Raw genomic sequence first — 11,544 nt, 5'->3', positions numbered from 1 at the left:
TGAGCCGAGTGTCAATGCAGGTCCTGAGAACCGGGAAGGGGACAGACCAGTAGCTCCAGGCCGAGCTGGAGTTCCAGGAGGTCGGCCTGACTCTGGAGGTTTTCCCCCTGGCTTTTCCCCATAGGCCGAAATGGGGGAAGTCAAAAAAGCACCCCCAGCAGATGTATGCAGAGGGGCTGGGGGGCGATGGAGAGCGGGCTGTTGGCAGCAGTGTGCTGGCTGCAGGGGTGGCCCAGGGCGGCTGCGGAGGGCCCCCTGAGTGCACCTACCAGTGGTGGCTCAAGACATTGCCTGTGCCTCCGATGTGCCCGGGCAGGACACCCAGGAGGCGGGGAGCAGCCCCCGCTGAAGCCCATGGCATGTGCCAGAGGCGAGTCTTGGAGAAAAAAACGACAAAGTCCAAACGCTCTGGGCGCCGGGCAGGGTGGTGGACCCGGCTGGCCCGGCCGACGGGGGCTGTGGCTGCCGGGGCTTAGCCGAGTGTCGACGCATGTCCTGAGAACCGGGAAGGGGACAAACCAGTGGCTCCAGGCCGGGTTGGAGTTCCAGGAGGTCGGCCTGACTCTGGAGGTTTCCCCCCCCGGCCTTTCCCCATAGGCCAAAATGGGGGAAGTCAAAAAAGCACCCCCAGCAGATGTATGCAATGGGCTGGGGGGTTATGGAGAGCGGGCTGTTGGCAGCCGTGTGGTGGCTGCAGGGGTGGGCCTGGGCGGCTGCGGAGGGCCCCCAAAGTGCACCTACCAGTAGGGGCCCAAGACCCTGGCTGAGCCTCCGATGTGCCCGGGCAGGACCCCAGGAGGCCGGGCACAGACCGCAGCCTGCCCCCTTGCCGTCTGATGACGCTTGCACGGTCAGAAAAGTTTCAAAGTCCCCACGGGGAGAGAGTGTTGACGGCGAGGGGGTGCTGGCTGCTCCGGGGGCAACCCCTGGAGGCTGGGCACGGACCGCGGCAGCCCCCCCCCCCTTGCAGTCGAACAAAGTTTGAGGAGACAAGTCATGAAAATGACAAAGTCCAAACGCTCCAGGCGCCGGCCAGGGGGGCGGACCTGGCTGGCTGGGACCGGCGGGAGCTACGGCGGCTGGGGAAGAGCCGAGTGTCAATGCAGGTCACGAGAACCGGTATGAGGGTAAACCTGGCCGCTCCGGGCCGAGGCACGGTTCCAGGAGGGCGGAAGGAGCGGGCCTGCTTCCCCTGATAGCGCCGACGGCGGTAAAATAAGGCCTCGCAAAACGTCACCACGAACACCTTGTCGGGGTATAAGGGAACGAGCGGTGTGCGGTCTTTGACAAAGTGACAGTATGTCTCAAAAAAAGCACCCCCCCGGCAGATGTGTACAGAGGGGCTGGCTGGTGATGGAGAGCGGGCTGTTGGCAGCAGTGTGCTGGCTGCAGGGGTGGCCCGGGGCGGCTGCGGAGGGCCCCCAAAGCGCACCTACCAGTGGTGGCGGAAAACCCAGGCTGAGCCTCCGATGTGCCCGGGCAGGACCCCAGGAGGCCGGGCACAGACCGCAGCCTGCCCCCTTGCCGTTTGACGAAGCTTGCACGGTCAGAAAAGTTTCAAAGTCCCAACGGGGAGAGAGTGTTGACGGCGAGGGGGTGCTGGCTGCTCCAGTGGCCGGGGGCAACCCCTGGAGGCTGGGCACGGACTGCGGCAGCCCCCCTTGCAGTCGGACAAAGTTTGAGGAGACAAGTCATGAAAATGACAAAGTCCAAACGCTCCAGGCGCCGGCCAGGGTGGCGGACCCGGCTGGCCGGGCTGGCGAGGGCTGCGGCTGCCGGTGCTGAGCCGGGTGTCAATGCATGTCCTGAGAACCGGGAAGGGGACAAACCGGTGGCTCCGGGCCGAGCTGGGGTTCCAGGAGGTCGGCCTGACTCTGGTGGTTTTCCCCCTGGCTTTTCCCCATAGGCCAAAATGGGGGAAGTCAAAAAAGCACCCCCGGCAGATGTATGCAGAGGGGCTGGCGGGTGATGGGGAGCGGGCTGTTGGCAGCAGTGTGCATGGGCGGCAGCGTAGGGCCCCCTGAGTGCATCTGCCAGTAGTGACTCAACACCCAGCCAGAGCCTCCGATGTGCCCGGGCAGGACCCCAGGAGGCTGGGCACAGAACGCCGGTTGCCCCCTTGCCGTTTGATGAAGCTTGCACGGTCAGAAAAGTTTCAAAGTCCCCACGGGGGGAGAGTGTTGACGGCGAGGGGGTGCTGGCTGCTCCAGGGGCCGGGAGGGATGTCCTGGAGGTGGGCCTGGGGGTGTGGAGGGGCCCCCTAGGAGCACCCAACAGTAGTTGGTCAAGACCCTGCCCGAGCCTCTGGTGTTGCAGGGCAGGACACCCTGGAGGCTGGGCACGGACCGCCGGTCGCCCCCCCATTGTAGTCCAACAAAGTTTGAAGAGACGAATCACGAAAATCACAAGTCCAAAAATCCCTGAGAACCGGGAAGGGGACAGACCGGTGGCTCCAGGCCGGGCTGGAGTTCCAGGAGGTCGGCAGGACTCTGGAGATTGTCCCCCTGGCTTTTCCCCATAGGCCAAAAGGGGGGAAGTCAAAAAAGCACCCCCAGCAGATGTATGCAGAGGGGCTGGCTGGTGATGGGGAGCGGGCTGTTGGCAGCAGTGTGCTGGCTGCAGGGGTGGCCCGGGGCGGCTGCGGAGGGCCCCCGAGGTGCACCTACCAGCAGTAGCTGAAGACCCTGCCTGAGCCTCCGGTGTTGCAGGGCAGGACACCCAGGAGGCGGGGAACAGCCCGCGGCAGCCCCCGCTGAAGTCCATGGCATTTGCCAGAGGCGAGTCTTGGAGGAAAAACGACAAAGTCCAGATGCTCCAGGCGTGCCGGCCAGGGGAACGGACCCGGCTGGCCGGGCCGGCGGGTGCTGCGGCTGCCGGGGCTGAGCCGAGTGTCGGTGCATGTCGTGAGAACCGGGAAGGGGACAAACCGGTGGCTCCAGGCCGAGCTGGAGTTCCAGGAGGTCGGCCTGACTCTGGACGTTTTCCCCCTGGCTTTTCCCCATAGGCCAAAATGGGGGGAGGCAAAAAAGCACCCCCGGCAGATGTATGCAGAAGGGGCTGGGGGGTGATGGAGAGCGGGCTGTTGGCAGCAGTGTGCCTGTGCCTCCGGTGTTGCAGGGCAGGACACCCAGGAGGCGGGGAACAGCCCGCGGCAGCCCCCGCTGAAGTCCATGGCATTTGCCAGAGGAGAGTGTTGGATGAAAAAACGACAAAGTCCAAACGCTCCGGGCGCCGGCCAGGGGGACGGACCCGGCTGGTCGGGCCGGCGGGAGCTGCGGCTGCCGGGGCTGAGCCGAGTGTCGATGCATGTCGTGAGAACCGGTATGAGGGTAATCCTGGGCCCTCGGGGCCGAGGCACGGTTCCAGGAAGGCGGAAGGAGCGGGCCCGCTTCCCCTGATAGCGCCGACGGCGGTAAAATAAGGCCTCGCAAAACGTCAGGACGAACACCTTTTTTGCATATAAGGGAACGAGCGGTGTGCGGTCTTTGACAAAGTGACTATTTCTCAATGTGCGGAGTGGGGACCGCTCAAAGTCAAAGCGCCGCGGCCGCCCCTCTGCCACCTCCCTGGGAGCAGACTCATCGAGCGCGAGGGTCCCCACTCCGCCTGCCCAGGCCGCGGGGCCGACAGGCTGGCTGGCTGCCCGGGCAGACCCCGCTCTCCGAGCGGCCGGGCCCAACGTTCAAGAGGTGTACGAAGCCACCTTGGGGGGCTGCGGTGGCCCCCCTGAGAGGGCTGATAACCCCGTCCTAGCTGCCTGCGCGGGCAGGCGGGACCCCCAAGAGGCCGGGCACAGCCCGAGGCAGCCACTGCTGAAGCCCAGGGCAGTTGGCAGAGATGAGTCTTTGAGAAAAAATGACAAAGTGCAAACGCTCCAGGCGCCGGCCAGGGGGGCGGACCCGGCTGGCCGGGCCGGCGGGAGCTGCGGCTGCCGGGGAAGAGCCGAGTGTCGATGCATGTCGTGAGAACCGGTATGAGGGTAATCCTGGTCGCTCCGGGCCGAGGCACGGTTCCAGTAGGGCGGAAGGAGCGTGCCCGTTTTCCCTGATAGCGCCGACGGCGGTAAATTAAGGCCTCGCAAAACGTCAGGACGAACACCTTTTTTGCATATAAGGGAACGAGCGGTGTGCGGTCTTTGACAAAGTGACTATTTCTCAATGTGCTGAGAAGGGAGTGGGGACCGCTCAAAGTCAAAGCACCGCGGCCGCCCCTCTGCCGCCTCCCTGGGAGCAGAGACATCGAGCGCGAGTGTCCCCACTCCGCCAGCGCGGGCCGTGGGGCCGACAGGCTGGCTGGCTGCCCGGGCAGACCCCGCTCTCCGAGCGGCCGGGCCCCAACGTTCGAGAGGTGTACGAAGCCACCTTGGGGGGCTGCGGAGGCCCCCCCCTGAGAGCGCCTCCAAGCCCTTGCTGAGAGCCCTGTCCTAGCTGCCTGCGCGGGCAGGCGGGACCCCCCAGTAGGCCGGGCACAGCCCGCGGCAGCCACTGCTGAAGCCCACGGCAGTTGGCAGAGATGGGTCTTTGAGAAAAATGACAAAGTCCAAACGCTCCAAGCGCCGGCCAGGGTGGCGTACCCGGCTGGCCGGGCCGGCGGGAGCCGCGGCTGCCGGGGCTGAGCCGAGTGTCGATGCATGTCCTGAGAACCGGGAAGGGGGCAAACCAGTAGCTCCAGGCCGGGCCGGAGTTCCAGGAGGTCGGCCTGACTCTGGAGGTTTTCCCCCTGGCTTTTCCTCATAAGCCAAAATGGGGGAAGTCAAAAAAGCACCCCCAGCAGATGTATGCAGAGGGGCTGGCGGGTGACGGGGAGCGGGCTGTTGGCAGCAGTGTGCTGGCTGCGGAGGTGTGCATGGGCGTCTGCGGAGGGCCCCCTGAGTGCACCTGCCAGTGGTGGCTCAACACCCTGGCTGAGCCTCCGATGTGCCCGGGCAGGACCCCAGGAGGCCGGGCACAGAACGCCGGCTGCCCCCCTTGCCGTTTGACGAAGCTTGCGCGGTCAGAAAAGTTTCAAAGTCCCAACGGGGAGAGAGCGTTGACGGCGAGGGGGCGCTGGCTGCTCCAGGGGCCGGGAGGGAGGCCCTGGAGGTGGGCCTGGGGGTGTGGAGGGGCCCCCTGAGAGCACCAACCAGCAGTTGCTCAAGACCCTGCCTGAGCCTCCGGTGTGGCAGGGCAGGACACCCATTGGCGGGGAACAGCAGGTGGCAGCCCCTACTGAAGTCCTTGGCAGCTGGCAGAGATGAGTCTTTGAGAAAAAACGACAAAGTCCAAATGCTCCAGGCGCCGGCCAGGGTGGCGGACCCGGCTGGCCGGGCCGACGGGAGCTGCGGCGGCTGGGGAAGAGCCGAGTATCGATGCATGTCCTGAGAACCGGGAAGGGGGCAAACCAGTAGCTCAAGGCCGAGCTGGAGTTCCAGGAGGTCGGCCTGACTCTGGAGGTTTTCCCCCTGGCTTTTCCCCATAGGCCAAAATGGGGGAAGTCAAAAAAGCACCCCCGGCAGATGTATGCAGAGGGGCTGGATGGTGACGGGGAGCGGGCTGTTGGCAGCAGTGTGCTGGCTGCAGTGGGCCCCCGAGGTGCACCTACCAGCAGTTGCTCAAGACCACACCTGAGCCTCCGGTGTTGCAGGTCAGGACACCCATTGGCGGGGAACAGCAGGTGGCAGCCCCTGCTGAAGTCGTTGGCAGAGATGAGTCTTTGAGAAAAAAACGACAAAGTCCAAACGCTCCAGGCGCCGGTCCGGGGGGCGGACCCGGCTGGCCGGGCCGAGGGGAGCTGCGGCGGCTGGGGAAGAGCCGAGTGTCGATGCATGTCCTGAGAACCTGGAAGGGGGCAAACCAGTAGCTCCAGGCCGAGCTGGGGTTCCAGGAGGTCGGCATGACTCTGGAGTTTCCCCCCTTGGCTTTTCCCCATAGGCCAAAACGGGGGAAGTCAAAAAAGCACCCCCAGCAGATGTATGCAGATGGGCTGGCTGGTGATGGAGAGCGGGCTGTTGGCAGCCGTGTGCTGGCTGCAGAGGGCCCCCGAGGTGCTGCACCTACCAGTAGTTGCTCAAGACCCCGACTGACCCTCCGGTGTTGCAGGGCAGGACACCCAGGAGGCGGGGAACAGCCGTGGCAGCCCCTGCTGAATCCCACGGCAGTTGGCAGAGATGAGTCTTTGAGGAAAAATGACAAAGTGCAAACGCTCCAGGCGCCGGCCAGGGGGGCGTACCCGGCTGGCCGGGCCGGCGGGAGCTGCGGCTGCCGGGGCTGAGCCGAGTATCCATGCATGTCGTGAGAACCGGTATGAGGGTAAACCTGGTCGCTCGGGGCCGAGCCACGGTTCCGGGAAGGCGGAAGGAGCGGGCCTGTTTGCCCTGATAGCGCCGACGGCGGTAAATTAAGGCCTCGCAAAACGTCAGGACGAACACCTTTTTTGCATATAAGGGAACGAGCGGTGTGCGGTCTTTGACAAAGTGACTATTTCTCAATGTGCTGAGAAGGGAGTGGGGACCGCTCAAAGTCAAAGCACCGCGTCCGCCCCTCTGCCACCTCCCTGGGAGCAGAGTCATCGAGCGCGAGTGTCCCCACTCCGCCTGTCCAGGCCGCGGGGCCGACAGGCTGGCTGGCTGCCCGGGCAGACCCCGCTCTCACCGAGCGGCCGGGCGCCACGTTCAAGAGGTGTACGAAGCCACCTTGGGGGGCTGCGGAGGCCCCCCTGAGAGGGCTGATAACCCCGTCCTAGCTGCCTGCGCGGGCAGGCGGGACCCCCAAGAGGCCGGGCACAGCCCGCGGCAGCCCCCGCCGAAGTCCACGGCAGTTGGCAGAGACGAGTCTCGGAGAGAAAACGACAAAGTCCAGACGCTCCAGGCGCCGGCCAGGGGTGCGGACCCGGCTGGCCGGGCCGGCGGGAGCTGCGGCTGCCGGGGCTGAGCCGAGTGTCGACGCATGTCGTGAGAACCGGTATGAGGGTAATCCTGGGCCCTCGGGGCCGAGCTACGGTTCCATGAAGGCGGAAGGTGCGGGCCTGTTTCCCCTGATAGCGCCGACGACGGTAAAATAAGGGCTCGCAAAACGTCAGGACGAACACCTTTTTTGCATATAAGGGAACGAGCGGTGTGCGGTCTTTGACAAAGTGACTATTTCTCAGAGTGCTGGAGTGGGGACCGCTCAAAGTCAAAGCACCGCGGCCGCCCCTCTGCCACCTCCCTGGGAGCAGAGTCATAGAGCGCAAGTGTCCCCACTCCGCCTGTGCAGGCCGCGGGGCCAACAGGCTGGCTGGCTGGCTGCCCGGGCGACCCCCCTCCGAGATGCCGGGCTGAGGCGTAGGCAGCCGCCTCCATCACCACCACCCAAGGCGAGAGAGTGGGTCAACGGGAGAGCCGTCGCGGCCGGGGGACCCTCGCCGCGCCCATGTCCGGGGAAGGACCACAAGGGCCCTGCTCCCCGGCGCCCCGGCGAGCGGGTTCACCCTCGGCGCGTACGGCTCTCGAGGATGGGGAAGGGACGCGCGTGGGCGTCCCTCCCGTCCCCCGCGGAAGAAGGCGAGCGACTCTGCGCGTCGGGACACCCCGCGGAGCCCCCTGCGGGGGGAGTACTCCGGGGGAGAAGCGTGGCGCAGGGGGTGCAGCCCTTTCCCAGGCCACCGTGCGACGGCGTCGGTGGGGCCGACGCCGAGAGAGAGAACGATCCGGGCTCTCCCGCCTCAGGGCGGCCGAGAGCGGGGCACGGGCCCCACGTTTGGTGACGGTTTTCCCGAAAGCGAAGGACCCCCGCCTGTCCCCTCGGGCTCCGGCCGATGCGGGCGGTCCAGGGCGGGGATAGGGGACGGCGGCCTGCGGACGACGCGCTTTATCCCCAGAAGGAGCGAGGCATGAGGGGGTGTTCCACCCCCGCCGGCCGGTCTCGCTCCTTCTCCGGGCTACGCCTCGGCGGAGTAAAGACCCCCGGGTCAACGCTCCCGCGTCCGGGTGCCGCCGCGCGTCCCCTTCCCGCGGGGGGTGGATCCCTTCCACCCCTGGCCGTTCGAGGCCCGTGCGCCTCGGGCGGCCTCCCTTCCGAGAGAGGGAGAGAGAGACGGAGGACGGTGGTCCGCGACGGCGCGAGACGTCCAAGTTGTGTTCCCCACGGCGGCTACCCGGTCGATCCCGCCCGGTGGCCTAGGCTTTTCCCCACTCTGCCTGTCCAGGCCGCGGGGCCGACAGGCTGTCTGCCCGGGTAGACCCCGCTCTCCGAGCGGCCGGGCCCCAACGTTCAAGAGGTGTGTACGAAGCCACCTCGGGGTGGAGCCCTTCCACCCCTGGCCGTCCGAGGCCCGTGCGCCTCGGGCGGCCCCCCTTCCCGAGAGAGGGAGAGAGAGACGGAGGACGGTGGTCCGCGACGGCGCGAGGCGTCCAACTTGTGTTCCCCCACGGCGGCTACCCGGTCGATCCCGCCCGGTAGCCTAGGCTTTTCCCCACTCTGCCTGTCCAGGCCGCGGGGCCGACAGGCTGTCTGCCCGGGTAGACCCCGTTCTCACTGAGCGGCCGGGCCCCAACGTTCAAGAGGTGTACGAAGCCACCTCGGGGTGGAGCCCTTCCACCCCTGGCCGTCCGAGGCCCGTGCGCCTCGGGCGGCCCCCCTTCCCGAGAGACGGAGGACGGTGGTCCGCGACGGTGCGAGGCGTCCAACTTGTGTTCCCCCACGGCGGCTTCCCGGTCGATCCCGCCCGCCGGTAGCCTAGGCTTTTCCCCGCTCCGCCTGTCCAGGCCGCGGGGCCGACAGGCTGTCTGCCCGGGTAGACCCCGCTCTCCGAGCGGTCGGGCCCCAACGTTCAAGAGGTGTACGAAGCCACCTTTGGGGGGGGCTGCGGTGCCCCCCGCCCCGAGAGTGCCTCCCAGGCCGAGGGAGCCCGGCGGTCGAGTGTCGTAGGAAAGCGCGTGCCACGGCTGTGTCGGTCACAGGGGCCAGAGGTAGTTTGGGCAACGGCTTAGATCCGTATGAAGCTCATCCTTTCCGGCCTGTTCTGGCGGCGGCTAGGCGCGCGCGCGCGAATGGCACGACGCCCCTGGTTCCAGCGAGGCGACGGCGCCCCGCACCCCACTCTCTGGGCCGAGCAGAGCCCCCGAGCGCAAGGTTCCCCGCTCCGCCTGTCCAGGCCGCGGGGCCAGCAGGCTGTCTGCCCGGGTAGACCCCGCTCTCCGAGCGGCCGGGCCCCAACGTTCAAGAGGTGTACGAAGCCACCTTGAGGTGGAGCCCTTCCACCCCTGGCCGTCCGAGGCCCGCCGGTAGCCTTGGCTTGTCCCCACTCCGCCTGTCCAGGCCGCGGGGCCGACAGGCTGTCTGCCCGGGTAGACCCCGCTCTCCGAGCGGCCGGGCCCCAACGTTCAAGAGGTGTACGAAGCCACCTCGGGGGGCTGCGGTGCCCCCCGCCCCGAGAGTGCCTCCCAGGCCGAGGGGAGCCAGGCGGTCGAGTGTCGTAGGAAAGCGCGTGCGCGGCTGTGTCGGTCACACGGGCCAGAGTTAGCTTGGGCAACGGCTTAGATCCGTATGCAGCTCAACCTTTCCGGCCTGTTCTGGCGGCGGCTAGGCGCGCGCGAACGTCACGACGCCCCTGGTTCCAGCGAGGCGACGGCGCCCCGCACCCCGCTCTCTGGGCCGAGCAGAGCCCCCGAGCGCAAGAGTCCCCGCTCCGCCTGTCCAGGCCGCGGGGCCGACAGGCTGTCTGCCCGGGTAGACCCCGCTCTCCGAGCGGCCGGGCCCCAACGTTCAAGAGGTGTACGAAGCCACCTCGGGGGGCTGCGGTGCCCCCCGCCCCGAGAGTGCCTCCCAGGCCGAGGGGAGCCAGGCGGTCGAGTGTCGTAGGAAAGCGCGTGCGCGGCTGTGTCGGTCACACGAGCCAGAGTTAGTTTGGGCAACGGCTTAGATCCGTATGCAGCTCAACCTTTCCGGCCTGTCCTGGCGGCGGCTAGGCGCGCGCGAACGTCACAACGCCCCTGGTTCCAGCGAGGCGACGGCGCCCCGCACCCAACTCTCCGGGCCGAGCAGAGCCCCCGAGCGCAAGAGCACCCGCTCCGCCTGCCCAGGCCGCGGGGCCGACAGGCTGTCTGCCCGGGTAGACCCCGCTCTCCGAGCGGCCGGGCGCCACGTTCAAGAGGTGTACGAAGCCACCTAAAGGGGGCTGCGGTGGCCCCCTGCCCCGAGAGTGCCTCCCAGGCCGAGGGAGCCCGGCGGTCGAGTGTCGTGGGAAAGCGCGCGCGCGGCTGTGTCGGTCACACGGGCCAGAGTTAGTTTGGGCAACGGCTTAGATCCGTATGCAGCTCAACCTTTCCGGCCTGTTCTGGCGGCGGCTAGGCGCGCGCGCACGTCACGACGCCCCTGGTTCCAGCGAGGCGACGGCGCCCCGCCACCCCACTCTCCGGGCCGAGCAGAGCGTCCGCTCTCGCTCCTTGGAGCAGAGCCCCCGAGCGCAAGAGTCCCCGCTCCCGCCTGTCCAGGCCGCGGGGCCGACAGGCTGTCTGCCCGGGTAGACACCGCTCTCACCGAGCGGCCGGGCGGCCACGTTCAAGAGGTGTACGAAGCCACCTTGGGGGGCTGCGGAGCCCCCCTCCCCATGAGAGCGCCTCACAGGCTTTGCTGATAACCCCGTCCTAGCTGCCTGCGCGGGCAGGCGGGACCCCCAGGAGGCCGCGCACAGCCCGCGGCAGCCCCTGCCGAAGCCCACGGCAGTTGGCAGAGATGAGTCTTGGAGAGGAAAGGACAGAGTGAAAACGCTCCGGGCGCCGGCCAGGGGGGGCGTACCCGGCTGGCCGGGCCGGAGGGAGCTGCAGCTGCTGGGGCTGCGCCGAGTGTCGATGCATGTCGTAAGAACCGGTATGAGGTTGAACCTGGGCCCTCGGGGCCGAGGCGCGGTTCCAGGGAGGCGGAAGGAGCGGGCGTGTTTCCCCTGATAGCGCCGACGACGGTAAAATAAGGCCTCGCAAAACGTCAGGACGAACACCTTTTTTGCATATAAGGGAACGAGCGGTGTGCGGTCTCTGACCAAGTGAGTATTTCTCAAACTCGAAGCACCCGCGGCGGCCTCCCCTCTGCCGCCACCCCGCACCCTCCTGGGGCAGAGCCACCGAGAGCAAGAGTCCCCCCCGCACTCCGCCTGCGCATGGCCGCGGGGCCAGCAGGCTGGCCGGCTTGCCCGCCCGGGCGACCCCCCTCCGAGATGCCGGGCCGAGGCCTTCCGCGCCGCCATCCCACGCGAGAGAGTGGGTCGACGTGAGAGCCGACGCGGCCAGGGGACCCTCGCCGCGCCCCTGTCCGGGGCAGGACCTCAAGGGCCGAGCACCCCTACCGAGCCCCGGACGAACTCCGGCGAGCAGGTCCACACGCCGGCGTACGGCTCTCGGCGACGGGGAAGGGGACGCGCGGGCGCCCCTCCCGTCCCCCGAGCCAGAGTCCCGCCCTTGGCCCCCTCCGCGGGGTCACAAGGACGGGCGACCCCCTTCGGTCTACCCTCCCGCCGGGAGGTTGGCTTCGCGCAGACGGTCCGAGGCGGAAGAAGGCGAGCGACCCTGCCGCCGCGACACCTCGCGGAGCC

The sequence above is a fragment of the Eleutherodactylus coqui genome, unplaced genomic scaffold, assembly GCF_035609145.1.
Source record: "Eleutherodactylus coqui strain aEleCoq1 unplaced genomic scaffold, aEleCoq1.hap1 HAP1_SCAFFOLD_517, whole genome shotgun sequence".
NCBI lineage: Eukaryota > Metazoa > Chordata > Amphibia > Anura > Eleutherodactylidae > Eleutherodactylus > Eleutherodactylus coqui.
This window is presented reverse-complemented; position numbering follows the sequence as displayed.